We start from the raw sequence: 13679 nt of genomic DNA, 5'->3' as shown, positions 1-13679 counted from the left end.
TCCAATTCCCTTCTCCCCCTACATGGCTTCAGTTTCCCCATCTGTACAACGAGGAGGTAGCGCCAATGGCCTCTAAAGAATCATCCAGCAACACCCACAGTCCATTTACAGCCCTGGTCCTCTGGGTAGACTCAGTGTGGTAAGAGACTTTGGCATGGGCAACACGTTGGGGGTCACCACTGGCCCAGGACTCAGGCCAGAGAGGTGAGCAGAGCAGAGTCATGACCTTTTGGCTGTTTGTATCTGAGTGGTTTGGTTTGTGTCTCAGCAGACAGTGGAATCATAATGACCATGAGCCTCCTGACTGATCCTTACTTGAGTGCTTTTATAGTGAGACCCGTAACAATGACCAAAGTAGAGGAACAGGCTTCTGTGGATCAGCCACTTCCCTCCAGAGGGCTGGTGATTATCAGACTTCTTCACTGTGTGACCCTCCAAGAGTCCCCAGAGTGCCTGGGCTCTGGTAATCTCACCTTCCAGAAGACACCGTTCATGGTACAGGCCTCGCCACCACCAACAGCCTCTGGGAACTCGGCACTTCGTCTCCGTCTTGTACTGTGGCCCTTGTCAGACCCGGAGCTGGTGACCACCCTTGTAGAGCTGAGGCTGGCCCTGTTTCCCCTGCATTTCTGTTTCTTGAAACCACTGGTTTCTCCTCCATTGCAATTTCAGAGCAGAGTCTGAGGAAGCCCATGTTTCAAATGCAGCAGGAACGGTGCCATCTAGATAAGGCAAGAGGATTGAATATGTTCTCAGCTATCAGAGAGTGGATCATTCAATAAATCTTCTAATAAGGATGGAGTACTTGCCATGTACTAATAACAGTAGGGGAGCTTTGGAATGTGAACCGGTACTCGATATTGTGGAGACCCTTTACACTTTTTATCTCTTCAAAATTTACAGTAACCTTATAGAAGAGTTACTAGTACAGTTCACATTTCACAACTGTGACACTGAGTCTCCAAAAGCATTAAGAACATCACCAGGACTTAACCCAGAGATATTACAACACAAAATACAAAGAGGCAGAAAGCGTGGCCTCTGCCTCATAGAATGCACATCCTGTTGGAGAAACAGGATGTGGGCTCTGCCTGGCTTTGTCCTGTGCTGCTATTTGGTGTTTTAATTCCTTTGATAGATAAGATAATATACTATGCAGATTATGAGATATGAGAGCCCACTCGCTGGAGCCTAGAGAAGTGGGGAAAGCTGAGTGGGCTTTTAGGCAAGCTTTGCAGGATAGAGAGGGATGCTCTCAGCAAGAGGAAACAAGATTAGGTGAGAGAAATAGCACTAGCAAAGGCCACCCAACTGGGCCATTCAAGATCCCATTTCCTTCTAGTTATCTTGGCCTGAGGATGCTGATTTGGCTCATGAAAAAGGAGTTCGGAAGCAAATGCTGGGGTATTCCCTCTTGTTCAGAGCTACTGCTGGCCTGGAGAACAAGGGCTGTCTGCATAGAAATGTGTTGCGGGAAAGAGCACTAAGAAAAGGTCTTAATGATATGTGATAAGGCTCAAATTAAAGTCAAGTGGGATATTCCTAAGAGGCAGCTCTTTAAACATTTGCAGCAAATGTCACTAGTGGTAGAAAATATAAAGCCGCACTCCCAATATGTTTACCTGTTTGGATTTTTAAAATTTTATGCCATGCCTGTGTGATTCTAAAATATATCCATGTTTATTTCAATTGACCTGTTTAATAATTCCACAGACATTTGTTGAGCCCCTATTCTGTGCTGGGAACTGTCCTGGGCACTGGGGGGAAAGCAGTGAATACACAACAGTTCCCATTCATGACATTGCATTCCAGAGTTTCTTCTCACATTTTGGTAGAAAGTGATAGTTCCTTGGAGATGTAGACATCCATCCTGAGCTTCCTGTAACCCCAACACCTTGCCCGTGGGGGTAAGATGAATCTTGGATTAAAGAGGGGTCTGTAAGCAAGGTGAAAGTAGAAATGCCCTCCTGGTAGGCAGCAAAGACTATCTGATACCTTGGCTTCCTCTTACATGTTGAATTTCAAGACGGAGCTATTAATAAATGTAAAATGAAAGCTCCTGTGTTTTGATTGCCTCCTACCTGACAAACACTGTCCTTGGCACAGTAAAAGCCATTAATTCTACTTGGCCCCAACCCTATGTTTTCTTCAAAATCCCTCTCATATCCTAAGATTACTTGTTGTAGATTACTGCTTGTTTATTGTGTTGCCTCCCCAGTTAGAATACAAGCTCTAAGAGAGCAACACTCATGTTTGCCTTGTTCATTGTCCGAACATCTAGCACAGCACATGGCAGGTAATTGGTTCCCTAATGAATATTTTTGAAGAAGTAAATAAATGAGCTCCATTACAAGATGAGAGACTTTCCCAATTCTTCTATAGCCGTTCTTCCTATCTTGCATTTGCAGATAAAGGCTAGGTAACTCTCTCAAGGTCACTTGAGGAGCATGTGACACAATCGAACTTTAAACTTAGTCTGTCAGATTCCACATCCTTGCTCTTGTCCCCAGTGCTATAAACCCTTGTCCTTGTAAGAAGGCACCCTTTGATTTAATGATTTCTCTTCTTAGACAACTACAAACAAGTAACTGCAAATTGTAGCCATTCTTTCAGTCTCCTCTGCTCGTGCTCTTTTCCTGGGTTAGAACCTTCTCTATCCCTCTGTGCAGAGCTTCCCCCAACATATACACATCCATGTCCAGAGTTCAGTTAGCACACCCACCTTTCTGAAGTCATCAATCACTCTATTCCCTGCCTCCACTGTTACACCCTCTACCTGTAGCTTAATTATCCCCACACCTAGACCTCATCTCCCCATGGAGAATGAAAATCCTCATGGGTCAGGAATACCCCATCACCTTGGGAGGCCACATAGAATAATGGTAAAACCTCAGATTCTAGGACCAGACTAGCTGTATGCAAACCCCAGCTCTTCCTCTTGCGGACTGTGTGATCTCAGGCAAGTTTCTTCACTTCTGTGGGCCTCAGTTTCCTCATCCGTAAAGCGGGAATAATAATGGTATGTAGGGCTATTGTAAAGGTGAGTTAATATGTGTGAAACTTAATGTGAAGCACACAGTAAGAGCATGTAGATGTCAACTATCCCTTCTCACTTATCTTCTTTTCCTTTTCCAACTGTGCCAGGCACTTAAAGAATATTTTTAAATTCCTACTAACATGAATCTGCTAATTCTCTGGCCACCTCCTCAGTGTGTAGCATTTCCCCCCTACTACACTGCAAGTTCTGAGGACAGGCATTACTAGTGTTTTCTCCTTCCTCCCTTTCAGGGTCTACCATAGTGGGAAGAACTCAACAGGTACTTAATAAATCCTTATGGAAATGAACAAACCAAAAAGGCCTTGGGTTTTGGGGGAAAATTCTCATTTGATTTTCTTTTCTGCCTTTCCTCTCTCCTTTAATTGCACACCTCTCCTTTCTTCCTGAAATCAGATTAAGCCCCACTGAGCCTAAACCAATAGTGTTTCACGTCATTTTCCTAATGGGTATGAATTGACTGTAATCCTTTTGTTTTGTGGCCACTGGCAGTTGGTCAGGCAGGTGACTGGGATGGAGATTTTAATCACTCCCAAAATATAGTATTAGTTTACAAAATGTCAGCCTTCCACTGCACTGGAGAGTCATTTATGATGACATTGCAGCTGAAGGAAAGCGCCCCAAGAAACCTTAATTGGCCTTCAGCTGATTTTAGGAACCAGGCCTTCCTTGTAATTTGCTGCAAAACTCATACAATTCTCTGAAATAAGATCAGTCATGGGACACTGCAGTGAGAACATTACAGAAAATAGCTCAAGGACAGATCTGTGCACCACAAATTCATTAGGAAGCTACCACCAGACCCAACCTCCAATGTACTTATCTTTGGGAAGAACTCATTTCTTGTCAAGACTTCACTTCAAAAGGCAATGGGAAGAGGTGGTCCCAACAAGATTTCTCAGCTGCCATTTAATCCACACTCAAGGGAACCCAAACAGCAATATTGATAACAACAGAAAACAGGAAAGCTGATTTCCTTTGGGCAGAAAACGGTTTTCCCAAAAAGATGCATCTGAAATGGAAATTGAAAACGTGAGAGCATTTCAGCTGAGGACATTCCAAGTGCTACCTGCACTCACACACACACAGATCTTATTAACTTAGAACAGGGCTGGCAAACGGGTGCCATTTTGCATAACGTTTCTCTCTTTTTAAAAAAAAAAAAATTGTTTGTTTTTGAGAGAGAGAGCATGAGCAGAGGAGGGGCAGAGAGAAACGGGGACAGAGGATCCAAAGCAGGCTCCCTCTGACAGTAGCAAGCCTGATGCTGGGCTTGAACTCATGAACTGTGAGATCATGACCTGATCCGAAGTCGGACGCTCAACTGACTGAGCCATCCAGGTGCCCCTTGCATAACATTTCTGATAAATTATAGTGGCTGCTAAGAACACCATATCCAAAGGGATTCTTCTGTTGCATTTCAGCTCAACAAGAAAGAATGCGGTAATCATTCAGCAATGTCTGCTGTGGCAGAGGAAGTGAAACCCATGTATTAAAGGCTTGCCATCCTCAACTTGGAATCATGGGGGCAGGATGGATTTCTGATGCAAGTGTAGAAATATCTATAAAGTTCTGTTTCATTATTATTTTCTATTATTGCTTTTTATTGCAAACAGTAGCATAAATCATAGATATGAATATCCAAAGTTGGAGCACTTATTTCAAAGTTTCTGATCAGTGGGCTGTCCCATTCTCTGTTTCCTTTTCATGAGAGCCATTTTGACAAGTTTGCCAGTGAGAGAAACAGGTCTATGCTGAGGAGGTATTTTATGGTAATAAAGGAGAGAAACTTAAATGCCAGTGTCACTCATGACAAACAACTCCCTGAGTAAGACTTCCTTGAAGCAAACTTCATACACCCGCCCCCTATTTCCATAGTGGGTTTAGTTAGGAAGGCCCATAAAAGAGAGGTCTTGCTCATTCTCACCAATTACTGGGAGAATCAGCTGGTGAGTAACTTACCTGTCCCCTGGAACTTGAGATCTGTGTCATTGGTTCAGAACAGTCGAAGGGAACAGGGAGGAGAAAAAATCATGTCACCAAAGGTAACTCAGGCTCCCTGCTGACACTGCCCCCAGCATTGGCTCTGACAGACATTTGGCAAATCCACCCCTCCAGTACTGTTCTCAGTGACAGCTTGAGAGGGGGCTGGGGCAACCTTCACTTTCTTGAGAGGAGTCAATGCAGCAAGAGTCAACTTCTTTGCACATTTTATGGGGATCTGCAGTCTGATGGAAAAGGCATCATGGATTCAGGACAAGGGCAGGTTTCCCTGTGCATCTGAGACTGGAGTGCCAGAGACCAGCAGCAACTCAGGAATAAAGATGGTGCAAAGATTTCTAAAGACATTTCACTCTTGTCAAAGTTCAGTCCTATAAGTTTCAGTGGAAGTTTTAGATATAGGGAATGTAGGATGGCTTTTCTGGGAAACAGCTGCCAGCGGTTCCACCTTCTGGCTGAGCAGCTCCCCTTTCTAGCTGATGAAAGCAAGTAGGCTTCTTCGGCATCACCAAGAAAGACATTTGGAAAAAGGCAACAGAGTCGGACTAGATACTGGTTCAGAAAAGTTATTGTCCTCCTTTCCCTCCCCACTGTGACATCAGTAGTTGCAGAATCAGCCCTGGTTTCTAACAAACTTCTTGATGGAAAGCTGAACAATTTTTCTGTTTTACCTTATGAAGTGGAAAATCCCCAAAGGGGGAAGAAAAGGACTACAGTCTAGTTGGAAATTAAGTTAAACTCAATTAATTTACATAAATGCACTGGCTTGCTTTGGTATTGTAATTAATTCTTGGTTCGTAACCTGGAGTTTGTCCCTGCAGATTGTGTCCCAGAACACGCCATTGCTCTAATCTGGCTGGCAGCCTGGCTTCAAGGGCACCAGTGGATTGATTGTAAGCTCTCTGAGGACAGAGACAAGGCTGATACTGCTCTGTTGGATAAATATGTGTTCACTGGGCAAATATTTATAAAGCATCCACAGTGGTTGTACATCAGCACACGCATGGTGCCTAAAAGTAAATAAAATAGACAGGTGCCTACCTTCATGGATCTTACGTTCTAACTGAGGAGAGATAGATTATAAACAAGTAACCCAGTCAATAAACAAGATCCATTCAGGTGGTGACAAATATTGTACTATAAAGAAATAAAACAGGGTATAAAAATAAAAAGCAATGCCACAGGAAGACGTCCAAGAGCTGAGAAGTAAATGATGGGGAATCAGCCATCACTCCTAGCAGGGGCTATGGTGTGCGAAGGTGCCATGGGTAGGCAACCTTGGCATGTTCCAAGGATAGAAGGCAGACCAGAATAACTGGAACCTGGTAAGTGAGAGGGAGAAAGATGTAAGAGGGGACTAGTGGAATAAAAAGGGACTTGGTCATGATATGGAGTCAGGATTCTATCCTAAATCCCACGAGAAGCCTTTGGAAAGTTTTAAGTGAGAGAATGACATGATGTGACAAAAGTTCACACTGGCTTTTGGTTGCAAAATGGATTACACAGCATAAGAATGGATGCGTTTTAGATGTATATTCTCATTCCAAATCTGGGATGGGGGTTAGTTGTGGGACAAGAGTAAAGAGGCAAGAAGTTCTGCCATTTCACAGCCATGATAAAAGGGCAATGGGAGAACTACAGGCAGTCGTGTGCTGGTCAGTGTTTAATAACTGGCTTTCTTGGGGGTGGGGGGTTGAGGCCAGTGGAGGGAAGGGGATCCGATTTGTAGAATTTGCTGATGTTCACGGTGTAAATACTTCTACCATGGTTGATTTCAAACTATCAGCATGACCTCGCTGAATTCAGAGTTAGAAAGAGATGCATACAATGGAGTCTCACAGGTCATGATGGATTGATTCTGGCATACCACTGTCTCCAGTGCAAAAGCTTCTACTATAAAATAATCTCATCTGGGGTCATGACAAGTTATAGCACACCTGAGAACACTAGGCTATAGTGTTTAGGGGAAGTCACACATCCATTAGTGCAAAAGGGTCCAAAGTTTTACTAAAACTCAGAAAAGGAAAACTTTAAATGATCGCTATGAGTAAAGTATGGGGGATTCTTATAGCAATAAAACTATTCTGAATGATACTGTAATGGTGTGTGCACGTCATTATACACCTGTGAAAGTTCCATAGCATGTCCAACAGAATGAATCTTAATGCAAATTACGGACCTTAGTTAATAATATCAATATTGGCTCATTTATTGTAACAAACATACCACACTAATGCATATGTTAATATGTATATGTTAATCAGAGGGAAGGGGTATCACGGAGTACGTGGGAACTCTGTATTTTTCACTCAAATTTTGTAAACCTAAAAGTGTTTTAAAAATAGTCTATTAATTTAAAAAAATATATCAAGAAGATATCAACACATGTACTTGTGTAAATGTGAATGTGTATACGTAGGCATTTGGAAAAAATCATCTTTCATGTCTCAAAATATCCCATTTCCTTGCTATTATATTATGGGAGGCTGAATGATGGCCCCTAAAGACTACACCCTAATCCGCAGAACCTGTGAATATGTTCTTTACATGACAAAAGGGACTTTGCGAGACGTGATCAAGTTAAGGATCCTGAGATGAGAGATTATCTTGGATGATCCAGTTCAATTCAATGTAGTCACCTTTTATTTTTTTATTTTTTTTAATTTATTTTAATTTTTAATTTTTAAAATTTACTTATTTTTTTAATTTACATCCAGGTCAGTTAGCATATAGTGCTATAATGATTTCAGGAGTAGATTTCAGTGATTCATCTCCTATGTATAACACCCAGTGCTCATCCCAACAAGTGTCCCCCCCAATGCCCATTACCCATTTGGCCCATCCCCCTACCCACAACCCCTCCAGCAACCCTCAATTTGTTCTCTGTATTTAAGAGTCTTTTATGTTTTGTCCCCTCCTTGTTTTTATATTATTTTTGCTTCTCTTCTCTGATGTTCATCTGTTTTGTACTTTAAAATTTTTTTTAATGTTTATTTATTTTTGACAGAGAGAGAGACAGAGCATGAGCGGGGGAGGGGCAGAGAGAGAGGGAGACACAGAATCCGAAGCAGGATCCTGGCTCTGAGATGTCAGCACAGAGCCCTACAGGGGACTTGAACTCATGAAACGCGAGATTGTGACCTGGGCCAAAGTTGGACGCTCAACCGACTAAGCCACCCAGGTACCCCCATCTGTTTTGTATTTTAAATTACAAGGGTCCTTATAAAACAGAAAGCAACATCATAAGGGAAGCAGAGGGACACAGAGAGAGACTGGAAGATTCGAAGCTGCTGCCTTTGAAGATGCAGGGTGGGCCACTTACCAAGGAACGCGGGCGGCCTCCAACAGCTAGGAAAAGCAAGGAAACTGATTCTTTCCTAGAGCATCCAGAAGGAATGCAGCCCTCCTGACCCATTTTAGCACTTTTGACTTCCCAATTATAAGAGAATAAATTTATATTGTTTCAAAACACTAAGTTTGTGGTAATTTGTGGCAGCAGTTTGTGACACGGTAGGAAGCTAATATATATTCCTTCTACCTGGGATTTGCCCTCTCTGTCCCATCAAACCACCAGGTATCTCTCTGGCTTATCCTGTTCTTTTAGCTCCTCTCTTACATCTGTGCCTCCTGGGCCAAGCCCAAACAGAACACATGCCACCATCTTGCCTCTATTCTTAGTCTGGCACAATTGCCGGCTGGCAGATGACGATACTCAACAAGCATTTGTTAAATGAATGAACGAATGTTGCTTCCAAATTCATCCCACACTTAAAAGGATGATGTGGGGGTTTTTGTTTTTTAGTATTTGTTTTTCAGTTGTGCTGTTTGCTTTAATCTACCCTCTATCCCATAAGAAACCACTCACACACATGGTGACTTCTAGCTGTAAGTACACATGGATTCATTTTTTTCTTTTTGGTTTTGACCTGCCCCCGTGGTTTGAGCTCTTTATGGGGCTCCTGTTCCCAGGACTTCCTGCTGGTAAATTCCATCTCAACTTCTTTTTATGTGGGGCATCAATCTAAACTAGAATCAGATGGAATCTCTATAGAGCCCCAAAATATACAGCTGTGGGTTGGGGTCAAAAAGAGACAGTGACTGATCTGGCTGGGCTAGCACAATGGTTAGCATGTGGAACTAATAAAGAAAACCGGGGAGCTGCACAGGCTTGTTGGATTCATAAAGAGGAAAACACTCCCAAGTCACAGATATTACCCGTGACCCAGTCATCCATCTCAGATATGCAATGTCCTAGGTCACAAGGGGACAAGGCGACAAATTGTAAGCAGATGAGACCTCGAGATGAAAAAACGACTCAAAGGATGTCTCCTTCTGAGGGTGGGTCATAGAGTCTAGGAGTACACGAAAATGCATTGCAAAGAAATGTAGATTCCCGGTAGTCCCACTTCTCTTTTGAGTTGGGTGAGTTACTTCTCCTCTCAGACCTTGGTTTGCTGAAGACCACACAGAAAGCAAATGGCAGCATGAATACAACAAAAGAGGCACATTCATTTTTCCCTCAGGATAAGTCGGAAGGCAGTGAGATGATGAAATGATCACATCGACTCTCTAGATTTTAACATTGAATCATTTTGCTGTTTTAGTTATCTGCAAAATGACTGAATGCAATCAACCAAGAACACACGCCCCCAATTGGGAGGAGCACTCACTGTTCCACTGAGGTGACAGTGGCCATGGGATGATCAGCACTTCTCTCCCTTGTCTCTCTTGGATTCCATCCCATGAAGCTGGGAAATGCCAAGTGTCAAATAATTCCAGTTACCTAAGCCCTGCAAGATGGAGCCTTTATTTCCTGAAGATAACACTAAGAAGAAGACTTCAGAGAAGGCACCATTTAAATGTCCCAAATTGGTTTGCCTGACGACAGGAGCAGAGAAGGAGGAGGAAGATACCAATTAAACGGAACCCTCAGGCGCAGATGTCTCATTAGAGGCATCTGTTGAGTAGAAACTGCTCAGGACCACCTCCACTGTGCCGGACCTCATCTCCAGTGATTGCCCACCTCTTGGCATGACCCCCAGGCTAATGACAGAACATTATTTCGGTCATCCCAAATGAGACCCCCACTGCCGTAAGCAACATTTGGCATTTCTGTAGGGGTTCATTTAAGACTGGCTCCCCACAGTTCTAGGCAGAAAAATTTATATCAGCTTAAATACAAGGAAATGCTCCCAGCTCATGCATGTCTAAGTAACATTGGCAGAGTCCATCTGATAGGAAGAAAGGCACTTGTGGCTTTGTAGTACTGTTTTGTACAGAAAAACCTCACACACTGGTGTTCTCGTGGCGCTGAGCTTCCGTCCTAAACTACCACCCATGAAATTATTAGAGGAGAAAGTTCACAGAAGCAGAAATACAGGTTGACAACCATAGGGAACAAGTTTGATCTCACTTGTAATCAAAGACGCCTAAGTTTTACACAACAATGGGAAAACACTCTTGTCTGCAGGATATGAGGGGATATGTACATATCTTACTTATTTATATATCAGAGCTGTTGAAGTTGGATGTAATAAACATTCTCGTAGTGTGCTAGGGACACTATTTTACAAAGAAAACCAGTCATTTTTATCAAGAACACTCCAAAATCATACCATTTCTGAAAAAAGTATTTGAAGGTAAATACCCAACACTTAATGCACAAAAATCATCAACGAAGTATTATCTACAGCAGCAAAAATAGTAAGAGGAGGCATTCTAGAGAGCCCCTAGATAACTATGGCACACCCACATGATGGAAAACTATGCAGCCCTTAAAGTGGTATCCAAATACCATCTTAAAAACATCTGAAGATGTTGTGAGATATAAATATTGTTGAATTTAAAGAAAAGGATAAAGCTGTATATACAGTCTGCTGAAGACTTCTGGGGGGAATACTGTGTAGTAACGTAAGCACATCGAAACGCAGCTGGGAGGTAAGGTTGTGGAAGATGTCTTTGTTCTTATTACTTGGCATTTTCCAACTTTCACAAGCACATACTATTTTCATAATCAGGAAAAAAAAGGAATTAAAGAAAAACTATACTTCACAACCCAAGTAACAATGAAAGTGCAAGGAAAAACGTTGCACATTTATACCTCTACTCTAGGGAACATAAACTACAGGAAAACCCACATCCTGTTTTAATCCATATGCAAATAAAACCCCTTGTTTTTTATATGCAGATATTCATGAATACGGAGAATCTGGCAGCTGAAGCTAGTACTTTGATGTATGCCAATGCACGCAGAGCTATTAGAAAGAGGATTTGTGATAATCCTGTTGACACAACCCAGAGAACCTTACCTATTCCAGAGCTCAACTGAAGCCCAAAAATATCATAGAAAGCCAAACAGCATGGGGCAATTTAGCAATTAAGGGAATTGCAGTAAACAGATTGGAGGATGGGCTCATTTATCCCCATTTCCAACGTTTCAATAGCAGATTTCTTTGGAGGCTAAGAGAGAGTAAAATACTGCAAGCTAATATTTGCTTTGAGAAACAGTAAGGGGCGGGAAATGTTTCCTTTGCCAGTTTGGAAAGGTTAGGGTAATGAAAAGCTACCAAAAATGCTTTGGGATCCCACAGAGCGGCACGTATCACAGGACAGATCGTGGCTCTGGCCGTGGAATGGTCCTCTGAGATGAGACCCCATGCACAACCCCAAACAAACTTGCCCACAACAGATTCGGGAAAACTCTAGATTGTTTGCAGGAGGCAGTTTTTACTTCCCTGCAAGAGTACTGTCCCATGGAATCTGCTCTGACTTGAGACTTTTGATAATATGTTTTGCCAGAAAATACACAGGATGATAGAAGAGAATATATTTCAGGAAGTTGCCAAAGAAAAAATTCCTACGAAGATGCAATTTTGTTTTAAAGGCCCAGTAAGCAAGTAATGTGAATGACAGTGGGCAGGGGGCAGTACAATGGAGTTTCAGCACTAAATCTGAACGTTTCATGGCTTTTCCTCCCAGAGACTTTGTTTCCATAACTATAAAGTGGGAGGCAGGAGTATAGCAGGGTCGGGGAACAGGGAGGGGTTTGCATCAGGTGAGTTCTGTGTCCCATTACAAGGTTAACGTTCCGCTGACCCTAAGGAAGAGGATGAGAAATCTTGCTTGGGGTGGAGGAGAAGCATCTCGCAAAGAAAGAGATTATGCAAACCATACAACCTGCCTGGGCAGCGCTGTCCACATCATTGAGTCGCAGTTGATGATACTGCACAGGACCGTGTGGGTGCTATGGTTTAACCACACCAGCACTCAGTTGCCTGATATGAGGCACTTGCCCAGGAAACCAGAATCAATTGCTCTGTCTCCCAGTAAATCTCAAACTGCACATTACTCAGGGAATCATCCCTGAGCTCACAGTTGTTGGTGGTCAAGCTGTCAGCACTGGGTGGCCTCATTCACATTCAGTGTTGGATGCTTGCTCCTTCTGTGGGCAGGGAACAAAGCTGCTGCCCCAGGCAGGTCATGGCCCTGCATGCCCCCATCAGCCTGCTGTCTTACTTAGAAATTCCCCCTGGTGCTTAAGTCTTTCACTGGTTCCCGGGCCTCTTTCCATCTTGGGGCAACAAAGCCCCCAGGTGACAGAGAGAATCATGGATTCATCAAACCAGCTGTGTTCACAGGCAGTTGTTTGTGGTCAATATTTTGAATATAACCCCTGGCTACGCGTCACTAAAAAAACAAGTCCCTAAAATATGGAGAAGGTAATAATTACTAACTTAAATTCTTGCCCCAGTTCTGTCACACAATGAACTACTGACTTCTCTGGGCCTTGGTTTTCTTTTCTAAAGAGTGTCTGGGCCTGTTGAGAAGGATTTTGCTGTTTTATTTTGTTTTACTTTAATCTGTGTCAGGGTTAAAGCAAACCCCGTGAAACTGTGTGACAGATGTGGGCATCTGTGCATGTTTTTCTTACAGAGGATCCACAGCTTTTCAGAGTCTCACAGGGATCCATAATCCAAAAGTCGATTAAAAGCCACTTCTTTAAGCAGATCCAGAATTTGTACACAGGAGGGGCCTGGTGGCAGGATGCTGGCTGGCAAACAATTGTCTTGAAGCTGTGTTTGCCCAGCAAGCACGGTAATTTTATTTACACCATATGACACAGATCGATAGGAGAGGCAGAATTTTCTAAAGATGCATTACATCAGTGTAAGCAAATGGTGTGTATTTGTCCCTGTCGTTGGTGCCATTTTTTACCAAGAGTATCACTGCCTACTGAGGATGACTATGGAGATGAAGGAGAGGCCAAAGCACTCCCAGGTCACTTCTTGGCTCTAAGACCTCAAAATGTTCCATAATTTCCATTTGGGATTGTAAGGTCTGGAGAAGATCCAAAGAACGTGGTGCCTGTCCACAGAAGGCAAGTGCAGGAAACCACAGGGTACAGAGGCATGCCACCAGCAAGGCCAAAGAACCAGACGGATGGGCACCTCAGCAGAATCCGCCCCATCTCGTAACTGTCTCTTTAAAAATCCCCTAGCCTCTGCATCCTGTCTCAATGTCACTTTTTGAGAAGACTGCAGTGACTTTACCAGCCTACTGTATTCAGGTGGTGGTAGGAATAAGTCATGGAATGAATTTAAAAAGATGGTAACAAATTTTGCCA

General features: G+C 43.0%; 1 long non-coding RNA gene across 2 annotated transcripts in view; it reads right to left on the bottom strand.

Annotated features, from left to right (window-relative positions):
- Nucleotides 1-346: 346 nt before the first annotated feature.
- The window catches only part of LOC147576166 (uncharacterized), a 47423-nt gene continuing 34090 nt past the window's right edge, over nt 347-13679 (bottom strand). For both annotated transcript variants that reach the window (XR_015241831.1, XR_015241832.1), the window contains 2 exons: nt 1623-4067; nt 347-722 (listed from right to left, as the gene is read on the bottom strand). This is a non-coding gene — a long non-coding RNA (uncharacterized LOC147576166). The remainder of the gene's footprint in view (nt 723-1622; nt 4068-13679) is intronic.

The sequence above is a fragment of the Puma concolor genome, chromosome D2, assembly GCF_028749965.1.
Source record: "Puma concolor isolate L17-30 chromosome D2, mPumCon1.1.hap2, whole genome shotgun sequence".
NCBI classification, from domain to species: Eukaryota; Metazoa; Chordata; class Mammalia; order Carnivora; family Felidae; genus Puma; species Puma concolor.
Note: the sequence above shows the minus strand (reverse complement) of the source record. Positions and strands in the feature narration are given on the sequence as shown.